This window comes from Pinus tabuliformis, chromosome 8, assembly GCF_031772625.1.
Source record: "Pinus tabuliformis cultivar Carrire ecotype Pingquan chromosome 8, CPIR1, whole genome shotgun sequence".
NCBI lineage: Eukaryota > Viridiplantae > Streptophyta > Pinopsida > Pinales > Pinaceae > Pinus > Pinus tabuliformis.
In genome coordinates, this window is record NC_142294.1 from 975,858,934 (window position 1) to 975,883,920 (window position 24,987).

The window sequence follows — 24,987 nt, forward strand, 5'->3', positions numbered from 1 at the left end:
ACATAACTTTGACAAAAGAATCTTATTCTAGAACAACCGCTGTCTCAATTACGGACGGGGTACGGACTAGTCATATTCTCCCGCCGAAACCTACTCTATACCCAAAGTTTTCCTGCCGAAGCAGACCAGGACGCATGCCCCCTGGGTTCCAGTCATATCCCTCCGAATTACTCGCACTCATCGGGAGGACGGACTGTGGGTTGAGACATTTCTTGCGTGAAGAGACCATTTAGGGATGGTATATGACTATTTGTGATGCGTGATCCAGGAAATGAAAGCTGGTCCATGAGCTTGACCACTCTTCCTTCGTGCGGAAAACACATTACTCTAAAGAGTGAGGAGACGATGGCTCCCATGCAATATATATAGTCTCATCCAAGGAGTAGGTTGTAATCCAAGGGTCCTTGAACGACCATCACGTTCATTTGAACGATCTTCCCTCTTAATGTTATGGGCACATTGGGGAGGATCCCTAAAGGTCGACTGGTTCCTTTATCAAAGCCTGTCAGATTTCTCATTTCAGGCAAAAGTGCTGGCGAACCAAGCGCTTTCCAAGCAGTGGAGGAAAGGATACTCACAGATGCCCCTTCATCAATTATGGTGCCAGCCATTACCATTCTGTATATTTGAACGATAATTCTGAATGGTATGCTTGCTGGCAACCGGGGTCTGCCTAGTTGGTTCCAATCGAAGGATACAACTAGGTTGCTTGGTGGTGGGACCGAATATACGGCCGGGTATGACTCTGACGAAGTTCCTTCCTGCGATAAAGGAATGGGCAAATTTCCCCCTTGTTCGTCGGAGTCTGTGTTGATGAAGAGAATTTGAACGGTGTCGTCTTTATTCTCTTCTGTGATGGTATCATTTGAAGATAGAACCTCTGAAGGCAAGACCGGGTCAACTGTTGCCTCGACCTTTTGACTTTCGTTAGGTATGGGTTCGGACGGTTTATCCTCAATGATAGGTGCTTCGGCTAACCACCTGAGTGGGTCAGCCGGGTTCTCAACTGGTGAAGGACTTGGCAGGAGCTTTTGATATCCAGGAGGAAGTCGCGTTGGTAAAACCGATCGATCTTCCAAAAATCTTTTAGCCTCATCTAAGAAGGGACAATGGTGGATGGCATGGTCGCCTTCACACAGTTTGCAGGGAAATCTAGCTCTCCCTCTCTGTCCAGTGGCTTCACTTTCACTCGTTGATAGTGTGCTGTCAACATGGCTATCAGAGGTTGACGCCACCGAATTGTGCAATCGGGGAGACCAGTCCCTTAGTATCCGAGGGATGAAAGGACAATCTCTGTGAAAGTGGTCTCCCTTGCATATGACACATGGCGATTTAGGCCTGGTCAATGCAGTGTGTGGATTTTCGTTAGACGCCATTCGCTTGCCCCCAGTCGCTTTTGGCTCCTTCTTCTTCTTCTCTTTCTTCTTCTTTTCCTTCTTCTCCTTACGAGCTTGGCTTTTGGCTTTGCCAGCTCCATCAAGCGAAGAGGAAGGAGGAGAGGAAGAGTTAGAGGAAGTGGAAGGCTGGTGGGCAGTTCTGGACTGGTCTAACTGCTGATTCGATTATTCAGGAATAGTGGTGTTTTGAACAACATTAGTTGAAAAGTGCCAGACAGGCAAGCTGATTGTCAGTCCTGGAAGCAACAATGTGGCCATATGGGGCGCTCCAACATCTCCCCAAGAGGAGAAGGGACTAGGACTTCCACCAAGGGGAATTCCTTGGTTGGAGGGCTCCATTTTCTCAACTGAAAGATCAACGCGGGAATAGGGGTGATTGTTCCATTTAAAATAAATTTTAACGACGCTTTAGACACAACTTGCTTTTTCAATTTTAAAGAGTCGAGAAAAAGCTAAAGATGACTCTAGTCTCCTTCGATGTTTTAACGATCCCGAAGTGACAAATGCTCGGATGGACTTTTTCCATTATAGAGTCTGAAAAAGGCCAAAAGGAACTGCTCTGGAGTTCTAGGTAGAGGGTGTGCCAAACTTTTCGCAAAACCGCAGAATACTTTTTAAGGTACGGGCGGTCAATCTTCCTAAATGCTGTGTTCAGTGCATTGTGATCAGTAGGGCGGCCGACACGACTTCCTAAGGATAAAGGTTTTATGCCTATAGGGGTCTCCTAATATATACTCGACGGTACGTGGGAGCACAATCCGTACTGGCGCTATCGTCCCTCAGGAGGAATCACCCACCATCAGCGAGATTGACAGTCACCAGGCTTTACGACGCCGGAACACGTCTCTAGCCTAGACCTCTATGTTGTGCGTTAAGTTACAAAGCGTTGTTAAGTTCATTCAATTTATTTTAGGTTGATCTTTCTTAGAAGTTTTCCTTTTGAGGTTCACCATGAGATGTAGATACAACTCCTAAATGCAATCTAAAAGATGATAAGAAAATTTTATCTCTTTTTCAACAATGAAAATCCTAGCTACAAAGGGAAAAGAAAGACACCATCTTTTCTCAAAGAGCAATCAGCACACTCTAAATGCACTTTTCCTAAATCAAGCATGCAAACTATCAAGATGCAAATGCACAATGCAGGTGTTTGTTTTCCGCTCTCTTAATATTGATGCCTAAAAAGAAAGCTTTTTGTACAACTTTGAATTTGCTTTTAAATGACAAATACAAACAAGTTTACTTTTTCGAAATCAGAAAGGGTAGAAGAGAATACAACACTTTACGACTTTCGAAATGAACACTTGTTTCGACACTTAAAATAGACAAACTCAAACCAAAAGCAAAAGTAAACATATAATCAACTGTCAATCAGCCAATGAACTCTCTCCTAAGATCAAAATCAACAGATCTGAATCAAGGGCTACAGGTCGACTATTTCACTCTTGCAAAGGAAAACTGTAAATGATGCCACAAACACATAAAAACACTCACAGTATTTTTGTACAAAAGGAGGCGGAATTTAAGCAGAGAAAAGGAGTTATCAGACAGGTACCTATGCTGGTCACAGGCTGTAGAAATTAGAGATCAAAACAAGGGAAAAGAGAGCAGAGAACCCCAGCTGCAGAAGGTCTAAGCTGGATCAGCGCACCCCCAACACAGAGGTTTTGACATTCAGTGCAGGTAGCCTTCACGGGACCTGCGTTGAAATGCAGAACCTCTTCACAGAGTCTGCACTGAAGCAGAAACAAGAGTTCTTCTCTAGGTTCTGGGTCACGGTTTGCTGATTAATCTACGGTTTCAGGCCAGATAAAAGCAACAAGCAAGGTACAATCAAAGGGATGATTTGAAGGAGGGCTAAGATCTATCACAAAGGATCATCAAATCATTTGTGAGTCCATTGTTCAGATCATAGATAAATCCAGTGATTGGATCAAAGCAGCAGCTGTCTACTTTGCATCTGAAAATAGCAGATGCAGTTTGATTGCTGCTCTTGAGTCTATGAAACAAACAATGATAGAGACACAAATAAAATGAATAAACAGATCTCCCCAGCGGAGTTGCCAATTTGTTGTGGGGAAAAATGCCTATGCAGGACGATCCTATCCACCTAAGGTGTCACAGTGCCTTAGCAACAAACAGAAGCAGCTATTCTAGTATTCTTCCTTTATGAATTAAGAATGAAGAGAGATGGATGAACTAACCGGTGTCTTCCGTTTGTCCCTCGATCCGGTTTCTCTTCTCTTTGAGAGTTCCCAGCTACTTTCCTTCTCGCTTGCCCAGCTTCAATAGGTTCCTGCAAGATCACAAGAAGAGAATGCTACACAAAGACATAGATTCATATTCATAACTAGTTCAGGATTAGAAATAAACCAAACATACTAATGCAATCATACATCAAAGATACATCAGTATATAGGATAAACCAAGATAGATTTATTGATGAATAACAAGGTTCAGGAGGAGATACAACCAAGAGATTTCCAATCCAGCATCTACCTCCCTGCGAATGAAATCCTTTCTTCACCTCCCTTCAAAGCATTAAGCACCCAATGATTCCAATCTCAAACCAACAGCAATTCTTTGCAATAACAAAATTCCAGCCTCCTGGATCTCATGGAGGAGAGATCCATATATAGATGTTTGGAGAGAGGATGAGTCAGCTTGAGATCTGACTAGTGTCCTCTCCCTCTGTCAGTTCTTGCTTCCACTTGGAGACTAAGAGCCTCTTACTCATCACTAGTCGAATTCATTGAGGCAAGTGTCATTGGAGAAGATTCTGGAAGTTTCCAGGGTCTTTCCACCTCGTTGAATGAACTTGCCATTTGTCATTTCCCGCTCAGCGCACCCTGGTAGTGCTTCTACCTGCATTGCAGTGCACCTAGCCAGTGTAATCTCTGCATTTCAGCGCAGACAGCTAGTGGAGCCTCTGAATTGATCCTAAGTTGACTTGTTTTTTAGCAGTTTCTGGTGGAGAACTTCTGTGAATTGCTGTGGTTTGTTAGCCTTGTTCCTCTAGGGGTAGGAACAACATGTTTAGGGACTTTGGATCCCTTGGATTATGGACATTTCATGCTTATAGCTGTAAGGCACAAAAATGTCTATAACATTCACTCTAGTCCTTCTACTGTGTCATGTGTCCAAGTCAAACATGCTCATATTGAACAAATTCTCTCTTGTGCTGCCAAAAACCCATTTTTCCTAAGTTATCTGCCTCATCGCAACTATGGAATAAATATACGCATTGAAAGGTGCTCATAAACAGTCCAGGTGTGCTGCCAGTGCGGAAGTACATCTAATTCCCGCGATGGTCCGATTTCATGCTCCAGCGTGAGGTTACTTATTATGTTCAGTGATGATCTGACTGCCTACATTGCTCACTGGTGATGTCAGCACTAAATATCAGTTATTCCCCCGCGATGATCCAGATTGGGCGAGTTTGTTCCAACAATCATCCTTCCAGATGACTCCAGACCTGGTTGTTGGCATAGTTTGTATCGCCCTCCTTTCTCTGGCATGGCAGTTCCATCAATTATGCTACCTTCCTTTAGGATAAGCTCATTCTTCCACCCTTCATGGAGACTCCTCCTATTTAAACTCTCACCATTGCTATGCATGGCTAGTTTTGGATAGTTGGCTACTTGAGCAGTGCTGTTAGTATTTGTGAGTTTGCTAGATAGCTACTATGAGTGTGGCAAGTGTGGGATTGTTGATAGCTTGTGGAAGGTTGTGAAGTGCCCTTAATCTTGTGTAAAACTTATGAGTGAGAGAGACCTTGTATATTGAGAGATCCATCTTCAAAGAGTGAATGCTTAAGGAACATGCTGGTTGGATCCCTTTGAGAAGGCTTGTGACATCAAGACTTTGGTTGTAAGCTTACTCTTATTTCATTATTAATACAATCAATGTTGTTTTCCTATGTCTCGTATGTAATGTACTTGATAGCTCATGACTTCTTGACTTTGTGAGTAAATAGATCATTGTTGTTTTTCGGGTTACGTGCTTTGTTGTATTTCCTTTGCATTGTCTTAGGTTGATCACTCATTAGGAGAAGGAAGCAGAAGCTGGAGCAGTGCAACGGAACTCCATCAACCACCGGTTGAGGTAGGCCTCCAACTATGGTCTGTTTAAGGAAATCTATTGTTGATCTATCCTTGTTTGTGACTAGACCCACTCTAGGGCTAGAGGGGTTGCCTCTGTCTGCAGAGGGAAGACTTTCCTGCATCACAAATTGGCAACTTTGTTGGGGAGCTTGGGCTTTGTTCTTCCTTTGCTTGCTCTTGTTTTGATTTTTGATTTGGTCCCTTTCGAAGTTTGGGGATTAGTTATCAGTCTTTTGAGTTTCTTGGCTTGACTTGGGAAGTACCTCAATTTGGTTGAAGGATTGACTGCTTTTGATTTGGGAGTTTTGGTTCGCCTGTCATTGTTTTGAACATCATTGCAGATTTAAATTTAACAGTTGCGCTGTCATCACGCTCACCCTTTTTTAATATCCTGTGCATCATGTAATTATGCCTCACAGCCATGACAGTTCTGAAAATCTGACCATCGCGGAAAAGTCATGTACTTCCGCGCTGACATCGCTTTGTTGCTGCGGTTAGTTCTTTATCAGCGCTTGTTGCTTCTGTATTACCCGCGCTGATTGTTGTAGAATTGATTTTCACAATTCTACCTCCTGAGTCCATCAGTCCTGCTGGTCCCTTGCTTTTCTCGCCTGCTTAGTAGCTTGTTTTTCACTCTTTATGGTTAAGGCACTCTTTTGTGAGCTTTATTGAATGAATCTTGCTTTTTTTCCTATGTAACCTAGTTCATTATTTCAAGTCTCTTGAATTAGTTGGGTTGGTTTCTTGTTTGCTCAAGGTTCGTTTGCAGCCTTTTGTTGGTTTGATTGAGCCTTTCCCTTTGCTTATTTTTGGTTGATTCTTTAGTGACTGTTATTGAACCAATCTTTGGTATTGATTTGATTTCTTTTCACTACCGAACATAGATCACAATTGTTTGGATCAACTGGTTTTTTTCCACACTTGCTTGTTGCTTATTTGTTTCTTCTAGATTTGAAGACATCAAAATCAAAAGGATTGCATTCATTTAGTGTACGAAAGTGAAAGTGAATTTGCATTTCAAGTTTGCATATTGGAAAGCGAATGATAAGATCTCTCATTAGTAGTATCCATGCACTTTAGGAATTGATGTTTGTATGCATTAAGTGACTATCTTTGTTTGCCTTGGTTTTCTTGTTTTGGGAATAATCTCTCTACCCTCCCATAGGTAGATGTTCATTGAAGAAAAAAGGATTTTTCATTCATTCTAGCTACATCCTAGGATTTGTTGTATACATACGGTAAGGCCTGAAAACTGAAACATAATCCAAGATCAAATCTAAAATGAATTGAATAAATCTAACAATGCATTGGAACATAGCGCACACAGTTTAGATGTCTAGGATAGAGACGTGCTCCAGTGTCGTTAAACCTAGTCACTTTTGTTTCCACTCAAGGTTGGGTGATTCCTCCTTTTGTGACTCAATAGTGGTCTAGTACAAAATTGCGCTCCCATGTAGCATCGAGTATATGTTGGGAGACCCCACTAGGTTATCATCCTTTATCCCTAGGAAGCCGTGTCTACCGCCTTACAAACTGTAACGCACTGAACACAACATTAAGGAAGATTGGTTGCCGTATGGAAAGTCCTTGGTTTTCATATGACTACCAAGGTGTATATGTAGTTTTATGGGTTGTCTGGTAAACCTTTTGCCTAGTTCTCTAGAGTAGTTACTTTCGCTCCTTTTTGGACTCCCTAAAAGAAAAGGTCCATCTAAGCACTTGTCACTTCATGCTCATTAAATATTTGAAGGCAACTAGAGTCATCGTTTTGCCCTTTTCTCGACTCTTTAAATATGAAGAGGTCAAGTTCTGTTCTTGTGTCTTAAAATTTATTCGGCCACGTTCACATTTACCCTGTTAGATCTTGTTTGTGTTAGCTTGAGTAGCGTTCTTTCTCGTTAGTTTTTCTAGTGTTTTTGAATCGAATCATCCTGGTAGAATCACCAATCCCGTCCCTCATTCCAAGTGATCAAGGGTCTCCCTCTTCTGTTGCTCCTGAGATACTGGTTGTTAGTGATACTCTCCATGTTATTCTGAGTATCCAACTGATTAAGTCTCGCACTCTAGAAGACGAGTCTTACGATATTCATTGGAACTCTATTTGGGAGCCTTCCAAAGAAGATATTCCCAGTACTCCTCCTAGTGTTTCAATCCCAATGTCTTCTTCTGACATGGATGACACATCCCCCATTACGAGTGAAGAATCTGTTGTGATGAGAGGTGAAATTCCTATCTCAACGGAAACTACACCCTTCCGTGTCACCCCTCTCAGTGTCATGTTGCCTTTATGTTATAAGGCTTTGAGGGATGTTATGGGTTCTAGGACCTCCCTTACAAGTTCTGTGTGGTCTCATACCATTACTCCAACCTCAGAGTCTTTTATTCCTCAAATTCACAATGTGTTTGTCACCTCAGTCCTGATTATTCCAACTATTTGTGTGGCTTCTTCAACCCCTGTTGTTGGTGTTGTCACTGCATCCTCAGTTGTGACCACTATTGCTGGACCTTCATCTGGATCTACGAATAGTGGCCCATTGACATCTACACCCGGAGTTGTTGATCCTACACTAAATGCCCCACCTTCTTCTGGTTCCATTCCAGTGGGGGGGCATACGATCAATATTTGCATGCTCTTCAAAATCCGGACCCCCAAGATCCGTTTCATTATTACGATTCTCAAGGAGCTCATATTTATTACCTCGGACCTTTGCCCTCTTATCCTATGGTTGAGTTTATGGTCCTGTTATCTGTTGCTTGGGGTACCACCAGTTATCATGGTGGCCAAGTACCCCTTGCCAATTTTCAAGGACCACCTTATCAAGGTCAGTCGTCTTACACGTAGCCCTCCTATGGGCAGCAGTATTATGGACAACCTTATCCATGGAAACCTGGAGGCCCACAAGGACAACCCTTTTAGGGACAACCTTCAGCCTCTGGTGGTTCATCTTTTAGATATTTTGGGAAACCTTCTGGTAATCCGGGACAACCTTACATGCAACAAGGCCAACTTGGTGTCCAACAGGGCTACCCTTCTAGGCAAGCCAGTCAGCCTTACGTTTAGCAAGACCAACCCACTGTCTAGTTTGGTCAACCATCTGGACAAGTTGGTCGACCTCAAATCCAATCAGGTCAACCAACTGTCGAGTCTGCTCAGCCATCCAGTCCATCAGGACAGCTCTCAGTTGTGCAAGGACAACCCAATACCCAGCAAGCTCAACCTTCTGGTCAAATGGGTCAATCTCAATCTCAACTAGGTCAACCTTTTGACCAGGTGGCTCAGCCTCAGTTCTCTCAAGGAAATCCATCTGGGCCTGGTCAACCGGGCACTCAAATGATTGTTGCTTCTCAAGCCCCACCCGGTTTTCAGCCCTAATCTGGGTTCCAGACCCAATCCGGTCTTCAAATGCAGGTTGGATCCTAATCTCAAACTACTTATCAAATGTAGCCTAGCTCCTAGGCTCAGTTTGGAGCCCAGCCGCCTTATGGTTTCCAGCAATCCCAAGGGAAAATCCAATTTGCCTTGTATCAAAATTATCAACAACTACAAGTGAGTCCTTATCATAATTACCAGCAACCGTATGTTTCTCCTGCAAGCCAAGTTGGTAATCAATGGAATGTTGGGGGGCAAATATAGGGTCAGCCATCCAATTATAGCTATAACCCCTATGGACAAAATCCCTATGGACATAACCCTCTTGGGCCAAATCCGTCCGGACAGAATCAATGGGGGAAACAAGTAGCTGGCTGGAACTCTGGTGCTACCTCCTACCCGCAACCTCAGATGTCCTTTAACCCTCAATTACCCTTTTTAGCAACGTTGGAATTACCAGATGTGTCCAAACTGACCAATGATCCTATTCTTCATAATCCGTATTGGCCACCGGTTCCAACTAAGATTCCCGGTGATTGTCCCAAATTTGATGGTAAAGTTGGAGAAGATCCCCAAGCCCACGTTATGACTTATCATCTATGGTGTTCGTCAAATTCGTGGCTTGATGATTCAATCCGGCTCCACCTTTTTCAAAGGACCCTCACTGGCTCTACTACTAAATGGTATATTGAGTTAGCTCACGGATCTTTCCAGGATTTTAACTCGTTGGCTATGGCATTTTTAACTCATTTTCAGTTGCTGATTTGATATGAAATGGACACACATCTCCTGACGTCCTTGAAACAAACAATGACTACACACATCTCCAATCATATATGTGAATGGAGATGGCATCACCATTTGATTAAGTTTTGGATTCTCGATCAACTTCTGATCGACTGGTTCACGACCTCATTTGTTGGTCTGATAGCACAAGACATTGCTATGGGGGCATGTGTAACTAAAGAGCAGGCTATTGCACATGCTCAATACCTTGACTTGGTTTACTCCCAGTCCGGTACACTATATGATTATTTTCGTGATGCCCCGAGGCTTGGAACTTCCAAAGCCCTGCCAACACCATCTGTTGATGGTGTCATTCATTCTGTTAATCTGCCCTCTAAGAAATCTTCCATGAACCCTTGGAAGCAAAAGTCGAATGATCCAAACAAAAATATTTCTTAGGCTGTATCCAATTCTGGTAATACTTCCGAGGTTAACACCATCTAGTCCACCACGGCAGACAAAGCCTTGAAAGGAAAAAAGAAGTAAAAAAGAAAGAATAAAGATGATCAACCCAAGCAGGATTCCCCTAAACCTCCACCCGAGGAAGGTTCCAAACGCAAGCCCAAGTATCCTTGCCTTATCTACGATGAGGATCACTGTACTGAAAACTGTCCGAGGTGGTCTGAAGTTAGTCATTTGTTGAAAGGTGCTCCCGGGACTCTTGTCGTGCTCAAAGAGCCTTTTCCCTCGCAGCAAATGCAAATGGTGGTTGATCCATCTCAATCCTCTTCTCCCTTTAGTTCTCAAGTGTTTATGGCTAGGATGATTCCTGTCCACATTAGTACTCGAGAAAAAGAGTATCCATCGCTTGCTGGGAAAGAGCCTGAGGTCCCCTCTATCGCTCCTCCATCCAGTTCTGGTCCCCTCCATATTGAGAGACCTAGCACTGAGATGACCATCCGACCCCCTGCTAAAGGTGTACTCCGGAAATCTTCTTACAACCCTAATGCTCATGCTGCTCAACACTATAGCATCGTTGATGACTTAGCCCAGGCTCCGTCAGCTATGTCTGCTTTAGAAGTTCTCCAGAGCTGCCCCTCTGAGAGGAAGTCCTTGGTACCGGCCATCAGTGGAATTGACCTTGCTAACTCGGATTTGATCACTTTTGACCTCGATAGCCATATACCAAGACTGCCTCACCAAATTGCCTTCCTTATCCAGGTCATCATCAATTCTAAAATGATTCATTGTACCATCATTGATGAAGGCGCTTCGACTTGCATAATGTCTATTGCTTGTTGGAAGGCTATTGCTTCTCCGACTTTGAGCCAGTCTCTTATGACCTTGGAAGCCTTTGATGGGAGAGAGTCTCGCCCTTATGGTATAGTCCAACGCTTGCACATTACTTTGGAAGGGAAGATGGTGAAGTGGAAGTTGAAGTAGTTGATGCCAATCTAAATTATAACCTCCTTTTGGGATGAAGCTGGACATATTCCATGCGAGTCGTGGCTTCATCTCTATTTCGTGTCATTCTTTTCCCTCATCAAGGGAAAATTGTCACAGTAGACCAGCTATCTTTCCTCACCTCCTCCTCCTTCGATGGCAATGTGCCTTTCGTGGAGCATACCTCTATCCCATGTGAGAGTGTGGGAGCTGGACTCTTTAAAGATCCTACCCTTATGGGTGTTTTTCCACTCCCACCTCCCAACGTCGCTCCTATTAATATGATTTCTGTTCGCTCTGATCCTTGGGTTCTTCCCTCCGCTGATCAGATAGAATCTTGGGGCGATGAGATACCGTTGCGTCCTACTGAGCTCAACTATGTTGAAATTGTTGCTGCATCGGCTCCAACCTCTGAATCTGCTCCTTTGAGTAGAGCTCTCGACTTGTACGCTCATTCCCCTTGGCTTGGAGGTGATGCTTCTTCAGATCCTTTAAAGGAAATTTTTCCTTCTGATGAATCCATTATCGACACCATGTCTCTCGAGGAACCCCCTTGGTCTAATCATCACCATCATTCCTTGTTTCTCCTTGCCCACTGGGAAATGCTTACCAATCTCGAGTGGTTTTCTCCTTGTCTCCCATCCCAACCCCTTCAAACACCCATTCAAGTTTATCAAGTGTCTTCTGAAGGGAACATGGGAAACATCATGTAAACTTAGCCAATTGACATCTCTATTAAACCAGGGATTGCCGAGCACATCCATGTTGGAGTGACTTGTACTTCGAAGGAGATTCAACTCTATACTGATATTTTTCGTAAATTCCGTGATGTGTTTGCTTGGTCTTATGAAGAAATGCCCAGCATCGATCCTAGCATCATGGTGCATGAGATACCTGCGTATCCGGGTGCTAAGCCTGTTCAACGATGTCTACACCCTGTGCACCCCGGAAAGGCTGCGGCTATTAAAGCGGAAGTTGAAAAGCTTCTTAAGGCTGGTTTTATTTACCCCATCCCACCCACAAATTGGGTCTCCAATATCGTCCTTATGACTAAAAAACAAGGCACTATCAGGGTTTGTGTTGATTACCGTGATATTAATCGGGCCTCTCCCAAAGATAACTACCCCACACCCTTCATTGACCAACTCATTGATGAGTGTGCCAAGAGTGAAATGTATTCATTCATGGATGGTTTTTCTGGTTATAACTAGATTAATATTGCGCCCGTAGATCAGCACAAGATCACCTTTATCTGTTTGTGGGGCACTTTCGCCTATAAAATGGTCCCTTTCAGTTTGAAAAATGCCAGTGCCACCTTCCAACACGCAATGTCTTATGCATTCCATGATATTCAACACATTGTGCAACCTTACTTGGATGATCTACCAGCTCATTCAGCAAAATGCCAGGACCATCCCGCTCACCTTCGCGAAATCTTTCTCCGTTGTCGACACTACCGCATCCGGCTTAATCCACATAAGTGTGTCTTCTGCGTTGAGTCAGGCAAACTTCTTGGGTTCATCATCTCCCGAGAGGGTATCCATTTGGATCCCCTTAAAGTCGAGGCCATTCTGAATCTCCCTTCCCCCGCTTATTGTGTCTTTTTCTTCTTGTGCAGATGTCTTGTGCACCTTACGTTGGTTTCGCTGATAGTGCCTACCGAAGTACTCGCAACCTGTCTTTTGTGGCATGGGTGATCTACAACCCTCACGGTGAGTTGGTAGATCTTCAAGGTGTTTTTCTAGGTTGTACCACGAACAATGTCACTGAATATTGTGTTGTTATTGAGTTACTGACTGAGGAAATCAATCTCGGTATTCGTACATTGGTTGTAAACCTTGATTCTCAGCTTGTCTTCCACTAGCTCAATGGGTGATATTCCATCAGAGACCATCGGATTTTCAAGTTGTATTTATGTGTTAAATTGTTAGAAAGGAATTTTGATTTTATCACACATCAACATATTCCACGAATATTAAACACGTTAACTGATGCATTGGAAAACCATGTAGTAGACAGACATTTGCATAACATGTAATCAAAACAGCATATAAGAAGAATGTAAAACACAATAATAAACCATAGGAATATATATATATATATATATATATATATATATATATATATATATATATATATATATATATATATATATATATATATATATATATATGTATATATATATATATATATGTATATATATATATATATATATATATGTATATATATATGTATATGTATATATATATGTATATATATATATATATATATATATATATATATATATATATATATATATATATATATATATATATATATATATATATATATATATATATATATATATATATATCGTGTGTCGCACCAAGGCACTCAAAAAATAAGTGTATATGTCTAAATAGAGTCTATGTTCTCCATACATCCAAGACACATGTCTCTCAAAATATTAGCAGGAAATAAAACCTAGGCGTCTACTGCGGTGGGTTATGCTCCCTACAGCACACCACCACTTGTGCCACCTGCCTCAACAGGCAGTCCACCCTGGGTACCACTCCTACTGTGTGGATCTGGAATGCTATGGGGACCTCCTCAACCCACATTTAATTAGGAATCCCTGCCGTCAGGCCCTCAAGATTTCGGGCCACTGTCTCCACCGGATCATCAGTTGGAGGAGCTAAGGACAGCACTGCAATGCCCTGCGCATCCCTCTGTGCCTCTGGAGCCAGCCCGACGGGTCTCAGTGGTCCCACATCTACAATACCATAGAGTTCATCATTATGACATATACATGAAAAAATCTAAAAACATCATAAAAAATCAAATGAAAAAAATAATGTGATCAAGTGTCTTACCACCATCATCCCACTTCTCTCCAGTGGGCAGCTGCATGTCAGGATCTCTCCAGAAGTCCATGGCAGCATATGGCCAATCCTCAACAAAAATCATTTGGAACTCTAGCCACTCTCAAAACAGTGTCCCCCATGACACTGGTTGTCCGCCACCTCCTCGTGGCATCACGTGTGCCCACCGTGTTGCCCTAGTCTCACGTGGTCTGGGAAAATCCAAATCCATGTCCTGTAACTACAATGACGGCACCCGCTCCAGCATGAGCGGGACAAAGATGGACCCGTAGCCAAACTGCATCCTCCTTGATGGTAGCTGGTATGTTGTCTTTTCATATTGGCTGTCACTATTTTTGCCCAGTTGAACATGGTTGGATTGAGACATTCGACAGCCAATCGGAGATGGGTCTTCGAGGCCTCGTGTTGGGCTTGGGAGCCCACCACCTGTGTCATCATGAATAGCATAGCGTGAAGAACCACGTCTTCCACTGTCGGGATTGCCACCTTCCTAATTCTCGATTTGCATGCCTGTGGGCACACTTGTGCCATCAGCATCTCTAGAAAATTTCCCCTGGGTTGCTGCCCATCTAGAATGGGCCTCTCAGCACGACAAGACAACCCAGTTAGGAAATATATGTCTGTGGCATCAAACTCGATGTCTCGGCCTTGGATTATGAATTTCCCATCTATTGGGTTCCAGGCACAGATCAGTAGCTCTAATAAATCGGGTTGAGACCGAAGGTGCAGAGTAAGGAATAAATTTAGCAATCCGCATGCACGTAATGTATTTCGACACCCAACATCAGCAAAAGCTTCCACATTGTTATCATCATGTGTTTGTTCCTACCAGACAAATGCCATTATGACATGCATGACGGGAAAAAATGAATTAGAACTTCTTTTGCAAATTTCAATCCATAATTTGCACAAAAAAATAATTTTGCGTCGCCATCCCGTTTGTTTTTAAAATAGACATGATGACGTGAGGTTGCCAATTCAATTTTCTCATGGTCATCGTGGAAGTACATCACTTTCCCGTGATGATTGGAGAACATTATGTGTAAATATTTTTGGTCATCGTGGACCTGAGCAGTATACCCGCGATGACTGAGCAGCGGAGCCCGACTGAAAAAATCCACCTAAACTAACACATCTAACGTCAAAATGCATAAAAAAGACACTGAATTGAAGTGCGGGAAGAAGTCTATCTACTTGGAAGAAGTTTCAGGATGAACGGTGGATGAATGGGGCCAAAATCAGCTTGCCAACTTTGGTGCTCCAAATTGCTCCAAGGTGAAATGAACAGTACCAATGGTAAAAATGAATGAATTACCCCCCCCCCCCCTTTATAGTAATTTTTGGAAATTAAAAAAATTATATTTTATAAATGTGGGTTTTTCCTCATTTTATCACATGGTTAATTAAAAGTTGGTTTTTTAACTATGTTTTTACATATATTTTTCATTTTATGTCGAATGGGTTTATGTTTGACGTGCTTTGTGCAGAGCTACAGGTAGTGGAGTTATGTCAGCTTCGTGTACACTTGATTCGTAAAGTCGTCTTTAACGCTCTTTTCTGACTTGAAAAGTGAAAATATAGCCGAGTTGTTCCTCTTGACTCGTTAAAAGAAATAAGAGGCAGTCGCCTTTAAGCTCTTTTCCGACCGTGTAAACACGAAAAGATTGCCAGACCTTTGTCATTTCAAGCTCGTTATTGGTTACGAAAAGACGTGATTTCAACCGCTTTTCTACTTTTTCAGGTCGAGGTCACTAGTTACGAAAAGTACTCCTCGATCGTAATGGTTGGGCGGTTCTTTCGAGTATCGTTTTATACTTTTTCAGGCTCGAGAGACACAAATCTATGAAAAAGGACCCCTCTGGAGTTTCTTTTCTGTGTCTTTTTCAAACTCTCTAAACATGAAAAAGACTCCAAGTTTTACCTATGTCGGACTCGTTAAACCCTAACGACATTGGACTCATCACCATGATGAGACTCAATCTTCTCCTTCCTAGGGCTTGTTAAACCATTACTACGTTGGATTTGACCGACGGTCGAATTTATATTACAAGCATATGCTATCCCCTTCAAGCTTGTTTTCAAAAATAATAGGGGTACTCGCCGGCAATGGTGGGGAAAATTTGGAACTCATCATTAGCAGCTAGTCACTCTTGAACATTGACACTTTTGCTTCTTGCCAGGTTGGGACATCCATACATCGTCGTTTGGCCTTTTTCGGGTTTGGGTTGTCATTTAGCCTCATTCAATCTGATTCACGCCATTTCCATCGTACCTCTGATCCCTTGGTACCTGAATGCTGCCACCCTTTGGAGTCGTGTCCCCGACATGTTCAAGAGTATAATCCTTCTACAGTTTACACCCTTGCCTTCTCCTCTGATACTCTGTTTCACGATCTACTTCTTGTTCCTTATATCGTGTCGTTGATGGGGGAAACATTATGGACCTCCTGTGACGGGTCGTTTACTGTCGACATCAGCTCATTATTCAGGAGATTGATCTAGAGATCCCCTTTGGTACCTTAGAGCTTGCATGCCTCAATGGCAAGTTCTTCACACCTGACGATCGTCTTTCATCATTGGTTGTCGATTGGGTGATTCCACGAGTGTTCGACTTTAGATCCTTTTTCACACTTCGTGGATTGTGCTAGCTAGTACCTTGAGAACCATTGGCATTATTGGTGGTTTCTCTCGCGCTTGTTAATGGTTTTCATCATTGACCGGTAATCAAGCGACTTTCTATCATGCTCGACCTCAACACATCTATTCGCATGCTAGAATTTGTACTATGATCGGATGGGTTCAAGACCCCGAACTCAGATTACCCATGTTCGAGGCTGCGTGGATTGGTTTGTGATTACATGACTCATTGATGGATGGCTGCGACCATACCTGAGTCTTCATGGATGGATGCGACCATACCTTTATCATTATCATGGTCTCATTAGCTGGATAGCCGCGTCTGTTGGGAATAATATTAAGAGGGGGGGTGAATCAATATTATCAAATCAATATAACCTTTTCATTTCCATATTAAGATTCATATACGCTACTTCAGTTAAGGCAAATTGCGTGTATATGCAACAATCATATATCCAAAAAAGCTATGATTCAGTTAGTTGATCCTTAATGAGTGCATCAGAACATTATTAGCCATATGAATAGTAAACAGGAGTAGTAAAACAAAACAGATCATCACACACAAGAAGCACACATGAAAACCATGATATAAGGTGGAAACCCAATGTGGGTGAAAACCACCTGATGCAAGTCGTCTCTATCTTCTTTTAATAAGAAACTTCTTTTTACAATATTTCTGTACTGGTGCAGTCTTATACCAGTACACAAGCTTCTACCTACAGACGACTACAACCTTCTCTCTTTCTCCAGCTTCTCCTAGCAGGGAGTTGCAACCCCCTTAGCTCTTGTACTAGTTGATCCTTTTACTAGTACGTAGGTGCTGGCCTACTAAATGCTCCATCCTTCACTCGTTCTCTAGTTGCTACTGGAAGGGAGCTACTACCCCCTTAGCTCTTGTACTAGCTGACGTACTAGTATGTAGGTGCCAACCTACAGAAGGCTACAACCTTCTCTTTATTCCTCCAAGTACCATGTTTCATAAATTTTCAGACTGGATACTCCTGAAGCACAACACCATAATCTGAAGGCCACATTTCATCCAATTTTCATACTGGACCCATCAATATCATTGAAGCACACAATCAATCAACACTAGCATCATCAATCTCTGAATCACCCAATACTGAATCATTGAAACCTAGTCAACAAACCAGAACACAGAGTAGAACACAAAACTCTGCAGCAACGTTTAGATCTAACTGTATCATCAAAAATCATGTATCAGAGTGCATACGCTACTTGGAAGATCCAAACCAGCATGTATACGCAACTTCACCAAAGGGAAACAATGTATATGTCATTAATTACTTACTTATAACTTCCTCACTCCAGACCAACCCAGATCATTACATATACAAGGATAATATGTATGTTAGCAACTAGATCTAGTCCATCAGATCATATAAAGATATGCCATTATGATCCTGATCCATTATAGATCTCATCAATCAACACTGAAGCTAAATACAATCAACCAAACTGAATATGCTGTATACTGACACCAGTAAACAGTCATCAGAACTCACCAATAACCAGAACCACTTGTAACTTCAAACATCGTAGTTCATATGGTATACGCTACTTAGATGTATCTAATCTGCATATGTACGCACTTTCATCATAGTCAACCAGCGTATACATCTTTAAATATTCATTCATGATTTGCAGCTATTCCAAAACTTGAGTTATACCCATATCATAACATTACATGCATCAATATACAGATCTAGACTTAACAAGATCAAATTGTATAGAGATGATTCATTCCAAGCCATTAGATCCCGATCTATCCTTAGATCTTGTTCTCCATCAACCACTGAGATTCGTCCTTAGCTCAGATCAAGCAAAGCATCATTAACCCATAACCTGCATACTGGATCTCATACTTCATTATATATTCAAGATTTTTTGAATCGCTTTTCCTAATGATCTTCTTCTCCTTTTATAGTCTTAGGCCTTACTCAATACCATGGTCCACAACCATTTAGAACCAATACTAGGGACCCAATACCTGGGTTCAACACTTCGGACACAATACCAAGGTCCAAAACCATAGGTCTAAATACCACAGACCCAAAAATAATTTTTCCCACACGTACGCACTTTTTCGTGCATGAAAGTGCATGCATACGCATACGCGACTTTTGATTGGCAATCTTGCGTGTATACGCGCCTTTGTATATAATGAACCTGCGTGTATACACTACTTGGTATATAGCGAAACTACGTATATACACGACTTGGTATATAGTGAACCTGCATGTGTACACAACTTGGTATATAGTGAACTTGCGTATATACTTTTCTTTCTTCATTCTTTGTAGTTTGATCATCAATTCTTTGCTACTGACCTGTTGCACTATGATCTGTCATCTAAGTGAGTTTCCATCAAGGACAACACTTGTATCATAATGCCAACAATCCCCCCCTTTTGACTTGATGGCAAAGATAACTTGCTATACTAAGAACTATCAACTTAATGAGTTGTTATTGTATATTACATCTGAATTGATTCCTTTGAGCTAGCCTGCATCCCATGTGTTCTGTCACATCTGATCTCTCTTCTGTAGATTCATCTAGTTATGTATAAGTGAGATGTTCTGCTACAAGTGGGTTTCCATCAAGTACAATACATGCATCATAATGCAAAAAATCTCCCCCTTTGGACTTGATGGCAACAACCATACCAAGTCACTCTCCCCCTTTGACATCAAGGGCAAAGGGCGGACCAAGATATTCTCTTTCTTGATATACATTCCGCTATCCATACTCCCCCTGAGTACCTTCTGAAATCTCTTATTGAGTCCCCCTTTGTATATTCCAAGTTGTACCAATCTGTCCATGCTCCCTCTGAGTACATGCTCAAATCTCTGCTCTGCTAAAGAGTGTTGTTCATGCTCCCCCTGATTGTAAGCAAGGTCTTCAAAAAGATGTTCTATAAGAAGAACATGACTCTATCATAAATGACCTTCCTATCACCAAAGACTCATACATACATCCATCTCCCAACCAAGTGGGGATATACCAATATTGACTCATCCACCCAACCAAGTGGGGATACACCAGATACCAATTGTTTATACATGACTAAAATATTACATCATCTTTCCCATGCATAGTGGGGGTACAGATTACATCATATGACCAAAAGGGATTCATCAAATGACTACAATAGATAGAGACAATCTATTACATCATGAGTCTTGATATGACCTTTACATGACATTTATAACAAAGACCAAACATCTAAATAAGACCATGATAATCATCAACAACTATCATACATAATGTACAATCTACTCCATAAGCATCTCTCAACAACATCTAGACTAGCAACCTGTATATGTCCATTAATTTATAATTCATCAACCTATAATAAGGTATGTCTACATATAGATATCAACTCATCCTTTTGAGCAGAATTCTTCATATGACATACAAAATCATTCACATTATATCACATGTGAAAAACACCATAGTCGTCACATCAAGATCTGTATGATCCAAGTATCATCACTTTGGGAACATCTGCATCAATCGACATATGTAAGTATCAACCTATCATCATATAGGTAAGAACTCATCATCATCATGTCTCCAACAATGAAACTTTGAGTAATCATTCATGTATCCAGCACTATGTATCTTGAGATCAAGATCATTTGTCAAGACTTCTTGATATCATCAACAACAACAATCCTCATCCACATGAGCGCCAAGAAGTATAGGAATCCTGCATCATAACTATATTATATGATCTTTATGCATATCACGACAATAGCATATGAGTGACTCATCATCAAGTAATGAAGATGTGTATTCAAGATTTTTTACTTCTCCTTATCCTTATGAAGATCACCATGTAAGCACCATATATGCATCATCAGAGAATCAACCACAAGTCTGATCTGAACATGAAGTATGTAACCCCAAGAATCATACGAGATTTTGTCATGGATATCGCATAACCATATCATAGCAAGATATATCATTTATCCATATCAACATCATTACCAAGGACCACTAACCATAATGCCAACAATGCATTATTAAAAGCATATGTTCCCCCTAAACTTGTGCCATCTGTTCACTGTCAAATCTGATCATTCATATATCAACAAGAAGTATCGAGGCATCATCATCATTAATTTAGGATCAAAACACTTTAAAACATCTTACAAGTGTCAAGACATTTCCACACATCATCAGCAGATTGTAACCATTATCAAACAGAGCAAATAATGGACTGAATCATATCAGACCCTTTTTCTGAGCCTGTCCCTACTGCTTTTCCTCAAACTAATATATACGCGAGTGTGCAGTAACTAACTTGTGTATATACGTGACTTCACTTTATGAAACTTGCGTATGAGATTTAGGACACTGAATTTTTACACTTTCAACTCCCTCTGAGTCTGTTATGTTTGTATACTGTGCTGTGCCACATCTTTCTGACTGTACTTCCTTCTTCTTCTATATCTTCAAGTGTGATGATGTTTTCTCCTTTTGGTATGGTGCCCGTACTTTTTTCTTGCATTCCTTCGCTGTATGTCAAAGCTTGTTACATTCATAACATCTTACATGTTTCATATTCCTTCTGTGGTAATCAACAACTTTGTGACCAAACATATTGCAAGAAAAACAATATCCCTTAAAGTACCTGGAATGTGATGATATTTCTGTGTGATGGTCTTGAACCATTCTACTTCTACATCTGGCTGCAACATGTCCAAGATTATGACATACATAACATTCAACATTATTCATCAGAGGAGTAAAAGATTTTCTTTGAAGAATTTCTTTCCTTGGTTGTTGATAGGATTGACCTCTCATCTCCTTATTGAGTATTTCAGATTGTGCATTAGAGTTCCTTGTCTTATTTTGTGAACTAGATTCACCTTCAATAGATTCATAAAAAAAAATACCAATTTTGATAGCAGGAGACCTTTGACTACTAAGAATATCATCCAAGATCTTAGTACTATCTTGAAATCGTAAGAGCTTATCCTTTTCTTTTAAGTTATCTTTTAGAATATTTACCTCAACCTGAAGTTGCTCTTCCTTTTCACGATATTGCTTCTTCATGTTTTCTTCAGCTTTTCTTCCTTCTTCCAACTGATGTATTAATTCAAGAACTTCATTTTCTTGTTTTTCAAGAGCTTAGACTAGTTCTTTTTTCTGCTTATTTGATTCTTCAAGATCTTCTTTTAGTGAGAGGATCATAGCTTCAAGACTTTCATAGTAACTGGATCTTTCTTTGAGTTTCTTGATTGTCGTGCTCCTTTCATTTACTTCATTTATTAATGATGTTACTTCATCCTGCAACTTTTGACATGTTTCTTGGATAGCTTCCTTACCTTGTTTCCTTCCTCTAGTTGAGCTTTTAGTTTGGTAGCTTCTTCTTTGAAGGCACATTCCCTTTTGTTCAATAGATCTTGTTGATATCTAATTTTGTCTATAAGCCTTTTAAATTTTGCCTCTATTTGATATCTTTCTTGCTCACCCATAAGAGCAAATTCAGTTGTTTCGCTATCACTTTCATCATCTTCAAATGGATGGATAAATGTATCACCAGAGGATAACAAATTCATACCTGATAGTTCTTTTGTTTGTTGATCTTCATTCTAAAGTGATTCTAAATTTGAAGTGATTCTTCCACATATTCCCCAATCGATTCTCCCACTGTCATCGCTCTTTTGAGATGTCTTCTTCTTCTTAAGCTTCTTCCCCATTGTTCTACGGATCTCCTTCAAGCAATCAAGCTTCTACCAAAGGACCTGCTCTAATCCCAATTGTTGGGAATAATACAAAGAGGGGGGGGGGGTGAATCAGTATTATCAAATCAATATAAATTTTTCATTTCCATATTAAGATTCATATACGCTACTTCAGTTAAGGAAAACTGTGTGTATACGCAACTGTGTGTAGTGCAACAAGCGTATATCCAGAAAACTTATGATTCAGTTAGTTGATCCTTAATGAGTGCATCAGAACATTATTAGCCATATGAATAGTAAATAGGAGCAGCAAAACAGAATGGATCATCACACACAAGAGGCACACATGAACAATATGATATAAGGTGGAAACCCAATGTGGGTGAAAACCACTTGCTGCAAGTCATCTCTATCTTCTTTTAATAAGAAAATTCTTTTTACAATATTTATATATTGGTGTAGTCTTATACCAGTACACAGGCTTCTACCTGCATAAGGATACAACCTTCTTTCATTCTCCAACCTCTCGTAGAAGGGAGCTACAACACCCTTAGCTCTTGTACTAGGCGATGCTTTTACTAGTACGTAGGTGCCGGCCTACTGAATGCTCCATCCTTTACTCGTTTTCCAGCTGCTACTGGAAGGGAGCTACCACCCCCTTAGCTCTTGTACTAGCTAATGTACTAGTACGTAGCTACTGACCTACAGAAGGCTACAACCTTCTCTTTCTTCCTCCAGGTACCACATGTCATAAATTTTCAGACTAGATACTCTTGAAGCACAACACCATAATCTGAAGGCAACGTTTCATCCAATTTTCATACTGGACCCATCAATATCATTGAAGCACACAATCAATCAACACTAGCATCATCAATCTCTGAATCATGTAATACTAAATCATTGAAACCCAGTCAACAAACCAGAACACAGAGCAGAACACAGAAGTCTGCAGCAACATTCAGATCTAACTATATCATCAAAAATCATGTATCAGAGTGCATATTCTACTTGGAAGATCCGATCCAGCGTGTATACGCAACTTCAACAAAGCGAAACAGTGTATATGTCATTAATTACTTGCTTATAACTTCTTGACTCCAGACCAACCTAGATCATTACATATACAAGGATAATACGTATGTTAGCAACCATATCTAGTCCATCAGATCACATAAAGGTAAGTCATTATGATCCTGATCCATTATAGATCTCATCCATCAACACTGAAGCTAAACACAATCAACCAAACTGAATATGTAGAATACTGGCACCAGTAAATAGTCATTAGAACTCATCAATAACTAGAACCACTTTTAACTTCAAACATCATTTTTCATATGGTATATGCTACTTAGATGTATCTAACCTGTGTATGTATGTGCTTTTATCATAGTCAACCAGTGTATACATTTGTAAATATTCATTCATGATTTGCAGTTATTCCAAAACTTGAGTTATACCCATATCATAACATTACATGCGTCAGTATACAGATCTAGACTTAGTCAGTTTCGTAAAGCATTTCACCCTTCCCGCTCTCTCTGGCTTCATACTTTAGGGGGCATCTGTTACACAAAAAATTGTCACTGTCTTCACTCCAGTCCTTCTACTGTGTCATGTGTCCAAGTCAAACATGCTCATATTGAACAAATGCTCTCTTGTGCCACCAAAAACCCATTTTTCCTAAGTTATCTACCTCATCGTGACTATGGACTAAATATACATGCTGAAAGGCACTCATAAACAGTCTAGGTGTGCTGCCGGCATGGAATTACATATGATTCCCGCAATGGTTTGATTTCATGCTCCAGCGCGAGGTTACTTATTATCTTCAGTGATGATCTGACTGGCTACATTGCTCACTAGCAATGTCAGTGCTAAAGATCAGTTATTCCCCCATGATGATCCAGATTGGGTGAGTTTGTTCCAACAGTTAGCCTTCCAGATGACTACAGACTTGGTTGTTGGCATAGTTTGTATTGCACTCCTTTCTCTGGCATGGCAATTCCATCAATTATGCTACTTTCCTTTAGGATAAGCTCACTCTTCCACCTTTCATGGAGACTCCTCCTATTTAAACTCTCACCATTGCTACGCATGGCTAGTTTCGGATAGTTGGCTAGTTGAGCAGTGTTGTTAGTATTTGTGAGTTTGCTAGATAGCTGGTGTGAGTGTGGCAAGTGTGGGATTGTTGATAGCTTGTGGAAGGTTGTGAAGTGCCCTTAATCTTGTGTAAAACTTATGAGTGAGAGAGACCTTGTATATTGAGAGATCCATCTTCAAAGAGTGAATGCTTGAGGAACATGTTGGCTGGATCCCTCTGAGAAGGCTTGTGACGTCAAGACATTGGTTGTAAGCTTACTCTTATTTCATTATTAATACAATCAATGATGTTTTCCTATGTCTCGTATGTAATGTACTTGATAGCTCATGAATTATTGACTTTGTGAGTAAATAGATCAATGTTGTTTTTCCGGTTACGTGCTTTGGTGTATTTCCTTTGCATTGTTTCAGGTTGATCACTCATTAGGAGAAGGAAGTGGAAGCTGGAGCAGCGCAACGGGACTCCATCGACCACTGGTTGAGGTAGGCCTCCAAATATGATTGTTTAAGGAAAGCTATTGTTGATCTGTCCTTGTTTGTGACTAGACCCACTCTAGGGCTAGAGGGGTTGCCTCTGTCCACAGAGGGAACACTTTCCTGCATCACACCATACTTATTTGTATTCACA